Below are 11,874 nucleotides of genomic sequence, written 5' to 3'. Positions count from 1 at the left end.
ACCATCAGGTGCCCTCTGCAAGAGCCCCGTTCATTTTCTTTTCTAATCTAAAATCTGCTTCTCTTTAAAAAGAAAGACTTTCTGCAAAAATTGTCCCTCCCTTCTTGATCGAACTTCTTTATCTGAAGATGGTAACTGGGACCCTCCCTGGTTTGCTCTTGAGGGGACAGCACCGAAACAGTCTCTAGTTCAGTTGCTTGGAAAGGAGGTGCCCCCCCCCTTAATATTATATTTTTTTCAGCTTTAAAGCAAACATCTTCAAGCCCGCTAGCTCCCTGCACACCCCATAACCACGCGGGTCTAGTTAGCTTCTTTCTGGAGCTACTGTCAAAGGCGGAAGGCGCTGGGTCGCGGTGGCCGCGGGCTGCGAGGCGCCGGGTGTGTCGGGGGACCAGGTCTGGCCGACCGCAGCGGCGGGCCCCTCTTCCCCGCATGCCGGCGCCGGCCACCCTGCGGCTCCGATCTGCTTCCAGGAGTCGGGCCCCTCGGTGACCCGGCCCAAGTCGGTTCTGAGTCTGCCTAACTGAGCCCGAAGAGACGGGGCACGCGCGCCAGACACGCGCCTCCTTCGGTGCGACCCGCNGTCCGAGCCGCCGTAGCGCGGGAAGCTTCCGTTGTCACAGAGATGACCTCTGACCCTGGGGGGCGTCTCGGGCCCGGCGGCCAGGGCATCTGTTGCTATGGAAACCAGGGAGGCCTGCTGCGGGCGCAGGCACCGCCCTGCGCGCGCGCGCAGGGCCAGGCCCCTGAGGCGGCACGTTTGCGGGCCACGCTGCCGGCGTCCACGCAGCGGCGCCCCCGAGCGCGGGCCGCAGGGCTGCGAAGGAGGGAGTTCTGGGCCCACAGGTGGCCGCCTGCGCCCGCAGCCCCTCCACGCACGGCCGGGCCCAGAGGCAAAGGGACTGGGGTCGCGCCCGGCTCCGTACCGGGAGACGATGAGCGGAGCCGGGCTCTCAGCCTCCCCACTGGCTACTGCAAGGACCCGAGCTGGCGCCCCTGAAGGTCCCGGGGCCTCGGTTTCCTCGGCTGCCATGTTAGAGTAATCGCAGGTCAGCGCTCACGTTCTAGGATTCCGTAATGCTCCACCCGACCCGGGCTCCAAAACGCTGAACTCTCCCCTCTTCCCTGTTGAGTATATTTAAATTGTATTCTAAAATCAGGGACTATCAGAGAGGGAGGGCCCCTGCCCGGAGCACCTCTTGGAGGTGTGGCGACTCCCTCCCGAGCGGGAAGGCAACGGTCCCGAGAACCGGGTGTGGACTGTAGACGCACAGCAGCTCGGAGCCTTGGAAGAAGAAACACGCTGTATTTTACTGGTGACACCGCCAAGAGCTCTTCATGCATTTTATAGACTTGTGTGGTTGGTGCCGAACAGATGGCCGTCCATTAGAACCATTATATTCTCCAGATGTCTCTAAACATTTTGGGGAGGGAGGAGGCTCTCTATATTGGCTTCTGTTATCTTTGGGCTATTGGGGAGAATCACAGGCATTTTGAATCCTAAAAACGCCCCCCCAAACCCCAAAACACTTCGCTGTCAATTTAGAAATTGAAAAAGACGGATTTTGAGGCTACTGTAATGCAAAACTCGCTGGTTTATAAACCAACAGATCCAAATTGATGAATCAATCCAAATTGATGGATCCAAATGGATGGAATGAGTTAATGACCTGAGGCTTTTTAAAGATTTTTCATTGGCCTAGCTTCCAGATAGCGACCCATCCCTTCTTTTCTTCCTCCTGATAAGAATTACCTCCCTGAAGTTAGCTTTGCAAAGAGGTGGCCCTCAGTTCCGGGAGAAGACTGGGTAGAACATTTACCCAGCAAAGGCACAAGGAAAGAATGCCAGCTCTTCCATCAAGGACTTGTTTCCTAAATCCAAAAGTTCACAATACGTACAAGCTTTTATAGATTAGCAGGGGAGGTTTGGGGATTGATACAAGTGATAGATGGGTCTCGAATTGCTTCTAGAGCTCTGTTTCTATACTTGTAAAGACTGAATTTACAAGATAAGGACGGTTCTTTTTAATTCATCAAAGAATGGGTATTGCAAAGAGAAGACAAGATAGTTGGCTGACCACCCATCCAAATATATTATCTTCGTTTTGCTTCTTGAAGTCAGGGAGAAGCTCTTCAACTAAGATGGAAATGAAAAGATTCCTGTATTCTAGATTTAGAGCTATTTGCCTTTGGAATATTTTTCTTTCCTTTTGGGTACACGGTTTCATTTGACTTAGGAGAGAAGGCCTAAGAAAGTTCCTTTGAGGTTCTGGATATCAGCCTCTAGTATCAGCAAACTTCTAACCACAGAGCTAGTTAAAAAAAAAAAAAAATCCTTTTAAATATCTTGTCAGGTTTTAGCCAGGACAAGCAGTAAATATTCCTGGCAGTATTGAAGGATCTATTGGCTGCAAGAGGCATTCCCACAGAAGGTACAAAAGATAACTGCTCTCCCAAGATCCAGAGCCACTCCCAGAAATAGCCAAAATAAGGACCTGCCCCCTTCCCTTGAAAGCTGGCAATAATCTGTAGGGCACTAGCCACAAATGTCGTGCCCCCTCTCTTTCTATCTGGCTGTATTTTGAGGGCCCTCAATCTGACGGTTGTTAAGCCCAGTTCTCAGGACACAAAATGAGACAGGTTAGGAGGGAATGGTTGTCCTTGGGAGAGAAAGGACCAGTCACCAATGCATCTTGAAAAGGAAGGGATAACATGAAATTTTGCCTTCCTCTCTTGACCAGGCGCTACAGACAGAGATCCAGGAGAGCCGATTCTGGTAAGAACTTCCACCCTTTGATGGCTTCTCTCAGGTTTCCTGGATCAGTTTTCTCCAAGGCTCCAGAGTGAGTGGGGTTCAAAGTGGAGAGTGAAGTTGGGTATCTACCAAGATTTGGCAAAGTTTCTTTTTTTTTTTTTAAATTAATTTTATTTTAGTTTCCCCTTGGCTGTTCAAGGGAATATTGGTGGAGACTTATTGGAGAATCCCTTGGGGTCCCGTCAACCCCAAGAGGGGCCCATGTGGGGGCCCTCCTTTGGGGGTAGATATAGGAGCTTCTGGATATAGGCCATTAATTTGGAAGATTCTTGTCTACGGTCTTATAGTGTGTTTACAGTGGAAAGGCAGTGCAGATAGAGGATTAGTAGACTGAGTACTGAGATAAAGGAAGGTAGAGGAAGTAGAAGGAGGCATTTCATTCTTTTTTTTTTTTTAAATGTTTATTTATTTTTGAAAGAGAGAGAGAGAAAGAGTGTGAGTGGGGGAGGGGCAGAAAGAGAGAGGGAGACACAGAATCCGAAGCAGGCTCCAGGCTCTGAACTGTCAGCACAGAATCTGATGTGGGGTTTGAACCCATGAACCGTGAGTTCATGACCTGAGCCAAAGTCAGACAGTTAACTGACTGAGCCACTCAGGTGCCCCTAGATCTGTTATTTCTTTATAGTGGTGGATAGTCTAATGGCTTTTAACAGTCTAACTTGTGCCTACTTACCTTTTGATGTGCCATTCATCAGAAAAGTCTGAATTTCTTGTCTTAATTTATTTTTCCAACCTTCCTAGCAGTTTGTGCTGTGGACTTGCCTTGAGTTTTGTGAGTCCTGTCCCCCCAGTGGCTGCCATCATGCTTTGAGGGGTAACCATTATTTTCCCTTGAAATAAGCCATCACAATTCAACCAGACTTGCTGTTTCTGACTGCCTGTGCACTGTTCCTGAGACTTGTAAGGAACCCCCCCCCCACCAAAGGTGCTTAATCGTAGAAGAGTTTGGCCACAAACCAAAATGTGTGGCCTACTGTCTCACCGTGAAAATCTCGAGTCTCTCACACCCCAGTTTTCCACCCTCTGAAAAAGAACCTTGGAGTCTCACACCCCAATTTTCTACCTGGAAGGATTAAGTTCAGAATGCAAAATAATCAGGGCTTGATCAGAGAGAAGCTTACGAGAGCAGCCAGAGAGGCAGTGAATAAAATGGCTCTGTGGATAACTTCACCTGCTTCTAGAAGCCATCCCCAGACTCTTTAGCAGCTGTCTTCAGGGCCCATCTCATTGCCAAACTGTGAATTTACAAAAGTAAAACAATTTAGCAATCAGTTTGATGTCCTTTCTTCAAGGGAAAACAGTCCTCAACTGGGGGAGTACAGTGCCTCACAAGTGGTTGGAACATTCTTCCCGAGGGATTTTGGGCAAGTATGAGTTTTAAAAAGCAGTAGAAGAGGCAACACAGAAACAAACATGATTGGCTAGGAGGTTATAGGGATTCCCTTACAAGACTAGCAGGTCCTATTTTCTAAGGTAAAGTAAGCCCACAGGTGGAGGACTGTGGTTAGTGAATGTTAGATTTCCTTGTCTTAAGTTTGGATTTGTGATGTGGGCCAGGTGGCTGGGGTTGCCTCCATTTTGTGAGTCCTGATACACAAGAACAGATCATGTGTTATGTGACATGGTCAGATTTATTCTGTAGACAGTTGCTATGATGACAGCATGGAAAATAGCGTTGAGTGGGGCAAGACTGAAGGTAGAAAGACCCCAAAGGAAGCAACTGAAGTAGAAGTCGTAAGGTCCCAAATAAGGCAGTGACAGCGGCCCAGAGAGGAAGTGCAGTCTCTCAGCCTCAATGGCCAATCTGAATTGGGGAAGGCAGGAGAGGGAGGAGTCTAGAATGTTTCCACCACAGGTTTTTGATATGGACGATGCCTGTATCCCCATCCACGGACCACTGGCCAAATAGAATGCCTCCATTTCCTTGAAACATGGGCAAGAACTTGGCTGTCTCCAGACTGTCCATATTTGAAGGCCTGTGGCAGCGGTGAATAGCAGGTAGAAAACTGGCAAGTTTCTCTTTTTAGATCAAAACATAAATAGGCAGTTGTAGCAGAGTTGCTCTTGGATAAAGAGTTCATTTTCTTCACTTCCAACCTTGAAGTCCTCGGGGATGGAAAAAAGTTCTTTACAATAAAGAAAAGCCAAGAAGGTTTTTTTTATGATTATGGACAATTCTTTGTCAACTGTAGATGTTTTTGTACACAATGCTTTGTTCAGTTGGAGGAGCCAATGAGTGCGATTAAATGCCGCCTTTTCAGATTAACTCTTCAGGTCTGGCAGGAAAAGGAAGCATGAATTTTATGGACTTTCCGTACGTAAGTGTGCGCACCTGCTCTTTAGATAGAAATGAATGTAGTTGTAATTAAAACGCGTTTCCCCCATAACACCTTGGGGCCTGTGGGATCACAGGGGGTCACTGAGGTGTGTGGTAACGTCTTCTGTAACGCTGCCCCTTAGAGGAAGTGTAGCTGGGGAGGGATTGTCATTGCTATTTCCGCTTCCTGCGTGAAGTCCATGGCACGCTACTGTTGGACCCTAAGAAAAGAAGAAATGTGAAAATAAGGCTTAAAGATGAAAATAATTGTAGGTTTTTGTTTTTTTTAAATAGCCACCCATTTCAAAGTCAGAAGCTCATCTTAAGTTGTATTCCTGCTGTATCCCAGGTATTCATAAGCAGAGAAACGATTCCGTTTGCCAGGAGGCCTGAGTCCCTTCCGTAATCAAATACTCAGTAATCACTATTCTGCCTCAACATTTTTCTGGCGGGGCAGATTGAAAACACCCAATATGCTCGCTCCTCCTCTATTACAATGATTTGATTTGTTTCTCGGGAATTTGCATTTTTTGTTAACTTCCTAATATTTTGTTTTACGTTGAAATTTTCAACTCCTATTCCAAGTCAGTGACATAAAATTCCTCACATCCTACCTGGAATAATGGATATGAAATACTAGAAAGGCTTTTAATGAAGCAGATACTAAATGTTAGAACTGTTGTAATGATGCAGTAACAAAAAATTTTAAAAATGAATTTTAAGAGGATAGAAATCGTGCATCATTATTGCTTATTGTTTACTTTCTCTTTCCTAATTATGCATCCTTTTAAAAGCTTGGGAGTAATCTTAAAGAACACGCAGTGCTGAGGTGATTCTGTGGCACACGTGCCTTTTTATGGGGACACTAACCAGTGGCGTATGTACTAAAGATAGAGAGTGGCCTGATCTGCAGAGCCCTGAAGTTGGGTCTCTATTCTTTACTTTGTCCTTTACCAAAGTGCTTTTCCATCGCTGAGAATTCATGCTTTTGTCCCACTCTCCCTGTATTTGTACGATGATACTCGAGATTTTATCCTTTCACACATTTCCTTTTGGCCTGTCTTTCACAAGTTTTGTCCTCAGTTTACACTTTAGTCAGGGTTCAGGTTAGGATTCGATTGGATCTTCAACTTTCACATTTATTGCATGAGGGGAAAAAAGGCTTAACACTACAGCTGTCAGAAAGCAAATGAGACACATCTATCTGGACTTGAGACATTTGCCAGAAGTGGAATTTATTTGACTTAATTTTTTCTTTCTGTGCTTTCAATAATGTGCAAAACACTGTGATTTGGATCTATTGCTTTATTAGAATATATAATAAAAAGACTTTCGGATGGTGTTATGATAAGTAAATATTCTACCTTATATTCCCCACCACTGCATGTACATTAAACTTACTAGCTTTTTAAAGGCACATTGGTCTTCTGCTTTCACAGAAATTTCCTGAATTGCTTTGCTGAATTACTTTGAATCCTGTGTTATCATGATCTCTAAATAAATAATTACAACTAACCTGTAGTGAATGCTTTCTACATACAAGGCAATTTATCTGTATTACCTAATTAGTTCTCATAACAAAAGGTAGGAGCTTTTTTTTTTTTATATACAGCTGATCCTTGAACAATATGGGTTTGAACTGTGTGGGTCCATTTTTATGTGGATTTTTTTCAATAAATCCATTGGAAATTCTTTTGAGATTTGTGACAGGTGGAAAAAAATGGCAGACAAACTGGATAGCTTAGAAAGACTGAAAAAAATCAAGAATAAGTTAGGTATTATTATAAGGAAACAGTATAACATACGAAATATGTGTTAATCAACTGTTAACAACCAACTTACATTCTTGGTAAGGCTTTCAGTCATCAGCAGGCTATGGGTAGGTAGTTTTTGGGGAGTCACAAGTTGAATGTGGAGTGCTGGCTGCACAGGGGGTCAGTGCCTGTAAGCCAGTTGTTGTTCAAGGGTCAAACTGTATTTATTTTTAACAGGAGAAAACCCAGGCATGAAGAGGTTTAGGAAGATGCCTGACAGCACCTAGCTAGCAGCAAAGACCCAGACACAAACCTGAGCCGTATCACTCTGGAGTGCAGACTCTTAAATCCACATATTGTAGCTGCCTCTCTAAAGATGATGTTCAAAGAATGTGTGTGAATGTGGCCAGTACTGTCTTAGTGTGTCTGTGAATCATTATATCCTGAAACTAAAACAGACTTCAATATATTCAACATTTGGATATATAGAACTTGTAATGCTTTTTTTTTTTTTTTTTTACTGAGCATAATGTCCATGCATTAAAATACACAGTTCTTAACTGCAATATTTGATGCCTTTTGACTATTGTATCTTTGTAACCACCACCCCAAGCAAAACATAGGATATTCCCATCACCCCGTAAAAGTCCTTGCCTGTTCTAGTTAATATCTGTGACTGACCTTCTTCAGAAGCATCCATGTTCTGATGTCTCCCACTCGACCTCAGCCTGCAGTAGAACCTCACATCCTTATATCATGGTGTCCTCACACTTTTGAGTTTGCTTCTTTCACTCAGCATGTTGATTTGGAGATTCATCCATGTCATTGCGTGTTAGACATGTAGACCATGATGTGGTAGCTTCTGTCTGCTTTTGTAAACTAGAAACTCCTAATTGAACAGACTTGCTTCTGGCTAATCGCCAGAAATTGTCCAAAACTACAAAGGGTTTGGGAATTGACCCAGTTTGCGGGCTACCAAGTTAGCCTGCCCCAGTTATATAGATGCTGGCTGAAGCCAGGAGACTCCTGGGTCAGAGATAAAGGACTTCATCACTGAGGGCACAGCAGGCAGCATGAGCTTCATGTTCTAATCGATTCCTCTTGTCCCCAAATCCCCCAGGGGCAATGCTGAGTGACCCAGGTGGATGCTTGCACACAGGGTTTTGTGTCACAGCTGAGGAACTGCAACGTTAGGCAATCCCCTGTCTTAAGAAGTGCCTAGTGAAGCTGCCTGACCTTTGCCCTGTGGGGAGGCATTATCTTTATTTTCCCCGTCAGGAAATAAATCTGTCTTCTAACCTGGATGGAGGCGCTATCCCTGGATTCCAAGGTTGTCATATCCTTGCAAAAGAGTCTGAGACAGAAGCTGTTATAAGGCATGCAGAAATCCCATGGATAAGTTGTCATTTAAATCTATTTCTGAAAAGCAGCACTTTCTTCCCATCTCTTTCTCTCAGGACTGCTGTTTTTGTTGTTCCAAAGATGCAGTTAGTCTATAGACAAATACCTGTTATTTGGAAATTCAAAAGTGATCCTGAGGTTTTGAGAAGATCGATAATATACAATCCTATATAATAAACTTATCAGTATTTGTTAAATCGCATGTGGTAAGGTCTGTGTTAGTTACTGGCAGAGATTTAAAGCATCCTGTAAGGATTTGGTCTTTGGCCCGTAAGTACTTAAGCTAAATGTAAGGAGAATTCTAGAAGTGAGAGAGTCCTGAACAATCGAATGGCTATAGGAGACCCTTGTGGGATGTAAGGGGAGGAAAGGGAAATCTTTTAGAGAAGTGTGACCTGAGCTGACTCTTGAATGCATGTTTCAGTTGGCAGGAGAGAGAAGTATATTCTTGGGAGGAGGAGTAATGTGAGTCAAAGTCAAAGGCTGAGAGAAAGGTACATGTTTGGGGATTTGTGGGAATGTTAATAAAATCATATTTTCAAGGATTAGAGGAATCATAGTTTGGATCCCAAAGCCTGGCAGAGGAGTTAGACTGGATGTGGTGAACATTAGCGAACTAGAGAATGTTTCCGCAGCGGGGAGTGCGGCGCTTGAGAATTGCCCCCGGACAGCTGGAAAGTGTAACTGGGGGAGCTGGCTGGGGCGGGGGGAGGGCGGGACAGGAAGAAGAGGGAGGGCTTTCATAATAAAAGGCAGTCAAATGAAATGTCCTTTCTTACTTGGATATGGGAAACAAGCTCGGATTAAGGGATGGTGGTGAGTATGGTTGAATGCGGGCTGGCAAAATAGGTCTCAGTGCTTGGTGTATGTGCTGCCAAAGCGAGCACTAGGTCTCAGTGCTTGGGAAGGGGTAGATCAAAGGCACATCTAGACTCTCTGGAACAGGAAGGCTACCGTGTACTCTGAGCTTTGAAGGATGGCTGAAAGGGGCACCTGGGTAGCTCAGTTGGTTAAGTGCCTGATTCTTGATTTTGGCTCCAGTCATGATCTCACAGTTGGTGGGCTTGAGCCCCATGTCAGACTCTGCACTGACAGCAAGCACAGAGGCTGCTTGGGATTTCCTCTCTGTCCCTCTCTCTCTGCCCCATCCCTTGCTCTCTCTCTTTCTCTCAAAGTAAATAAACATTTGAAAATTAAAAAAAAAAAAAAAATGAAGGATGGCCGAAATAAAAGGTGTAAATGGGAGAAAGAGATGTCACTGGGGAGGCTCTAGGTGGCTTCAGTCTACTCCCTGAAGTGGATGATTTGCTGAGAATGTGAGACAGGAAATGTAGCTACTATTGAAGGTTGCATGTTGCTGATACATAGACAAACACATATGTTATCTTATGTAATTTGAGGCCACCTCCCAGTTTAAATTCTCTAGCTCTGGTAGCTTTGCTGGTTTTCTAAGTAAGGTGAGAATGACCTTCAGCACTTCCAAGGTGAGTGCCGAACAACTTTGTAGTACTTAAGTATTCATCACATCAGTTTACTTCTCTGCATGATGATGTCTTCCAGGGAAACACCATGCTGGGAAGGACTAAAAAGTCATGGGCTATTTGGATATAAGGCTATTTGGATATTTCAACAACTTGGACCACATTTTTTTCTGCAAGAGTCCTGAGATCACGTGCAGTTCTGGCTCTGGTAGTGGACAGGTGTCTTGGTAATCCTTAATGACCGTTAGTGGATCAATGGTTAATGGGGAGATGCACTAAGAACAGTTTGTTAAAAGCACAACCTCTAGAAATAAATTTTATTATTCCACTTTTTGTTGTAAAACTTGAATTGTGTCTTAGGGGACAATATCTTTGTTTCATGTCTTTATAAACTGATATTTTAAGTGAGATAACTTTTGTTAAAATACGAGTATTAATTAAATTATTAATAGCTATTCAGACTTTTATCAAAATATATCTAGTAATGCCTTAAAAGCAGCAGGTTCAGTTTCTTTGATTTAGAGCTGGGATCCTTATTATAAGATATAAACACACAGTATATAAACTCACAGTTTATAAGAGTGGTACTTACAGGATCACAAGCATAATTCATACAAGAAGGGGATGGGTTCATTTTAGGCGGTGATAGTAGTAAATGTCCTGTGCTGGGAGCAAATTGGCAGCATAAACCTGAATTCTGTTATTTCTCTGGGTTAGTGCATAATTGAATTAATCAAACCTTTTGCAAATTCAGGTAAACGTAATAGTTGTACAATGCAAAAAGTCATAATTCTGCAGAGTTAAGTAAAGGGGCTGAATGTTGTATTAGCATAGCTCAGAATAAAAAATTAAAATGTACATGCTTTGCATATGAAGATGCTACCCCAGTGTGTCATATAGATTAGCACGGATCCATGCACGCTTTCTTATCCAGTCTTTCTGGTGCCCAATAGCATGGATTTGTGAGAGCCTCGAGAAGGGACATTAGAGCCATTGAGCTCACTCTGTGAATCATAACCTTACTCTCTTGTTTGTATTATCCCAACAGAAGGAGGTGTTATCTGTGTGACTCTTTGTAATGGTTTTTGCCTATCTATGCTTTTCCTTATGCTTTAACAGTTTAAATGTAAGGCACATCCTTGACCCTCTCTTTCTTTTAAATTTATAATTGGTAGAAATACTTTTTAATATTATCATATATTTCATTATGAGCTATTCTTTTTTTTTTTATTTGAAAGAGAGAGAGAGTGAGCATGAGCAAAGGAGAGGGGCAGAGTGGGGGATGAGAAAGAGACAGACAGACAGACAGACAGACAGACGGAGAGAGAATCTTAAGCAGAGGCTCTACACTCAGTATGGAGCCTGATCTGGGGCTCGATTCCACAACCCTGGGATCATGACCTGAACCAAAATCAAGAGTTGGATGCTCAATCGACTGAGCCCCCTAGGCGACCCTCATTAGGAGCTATTCTTATCTCCACTTTAGGATTATAAGAAAATTAAGGAAAATGGTAGAAGTTGGTACTGCTAATAAGTATGGCAATTTAGGTATAAGGAACTTCAAAAGATTGTGTAAAAGTAATTTTTGGGTAATACACATCATATTTATTTCCTAATTTCTATATTAGATTATGGCAAAATATCCATAGTTTGAGCTGCTGAATAGTGATATACTACTTAAACTAAATTGTGGTTTGAATTTTTTAACTTTGAAGGGCAAACACTAAGTGTATTTAATATACTTATGAAATGTATGCTGGGCATTTTAGTTTATTGCTAAGTCTTGGGTGTGTGTGCACTTACCCGATCTGTAGGCTGATAGAATTTTTCACCCAAGAGAGCCATTGGAGAAGCAGTTTAAAAACAGGAAAAAATAGCTAGGAAGTAGGATCAATACAAAAATAATAGATTATATATTTTGTGTTTTTAAACTTGTGATTTTGAAATAAAAAAAAAACCAGAGTATTTCATATCTTCACCAGTTCATTTCATGGCTTTCAAGTAGCTGTTGTTGAGATGATTTGTAATTAAAATGACAAGATCTGCAGCATAGGATGTAATGATTGAACAAGACATTTTTAAACATATCTGCTTCCTACATCAGGC

At 43.2% G+C, this 11,874-nt stretch overlaps 1 protein-coding gene and 1 long non-coding RNA gene across 2 annotated transcripts in view; both read left to right on the top strand.

Annotated features, from left to right (window-relative positions):
• The window catches only part of FGF14 (fibroblast growth factor 14), a 609,870-nt gene that overhangs the window by 6,280 nt on the left and 591,716 nt on the right, over nt 1-11,874 (top strand). The window lies entirely within an intron of this gene.
• Nucleotides 804-10,097, top strand: LOC144223266 (uncharacterized). Its single transcript, XR_013332639.1, has 3 exons — nt 804-1,049; nt 2,742-2,843; nt 9,848-10,097. It is a non-coding gene; the product is annotated as an uncharacterized LOC144223266 (long non-coding RNA).

The sequence above is a fragment of the Crocuta crocuta genome, unplaced genomic scaffold, assembly GCF_008692635.1.
Source record: "Crocuta crocuta isolate KB4526 unplaced genomic scaffold, BGI_CrCroc_1.0 scaffold31, whole genome shotgun sequence".
Lineage (NCBI taxonomy): Eukaryota > Metazoa > Chordata > Mammalia > Carnivora > Hyaenidae > Crocuta > Crocuta crocuta.
The sequence above is the reverse complement of the archived record's forward strand: the minus strand, read 5'-3'. Positions and strand labels throughout refer to the sequence as shown.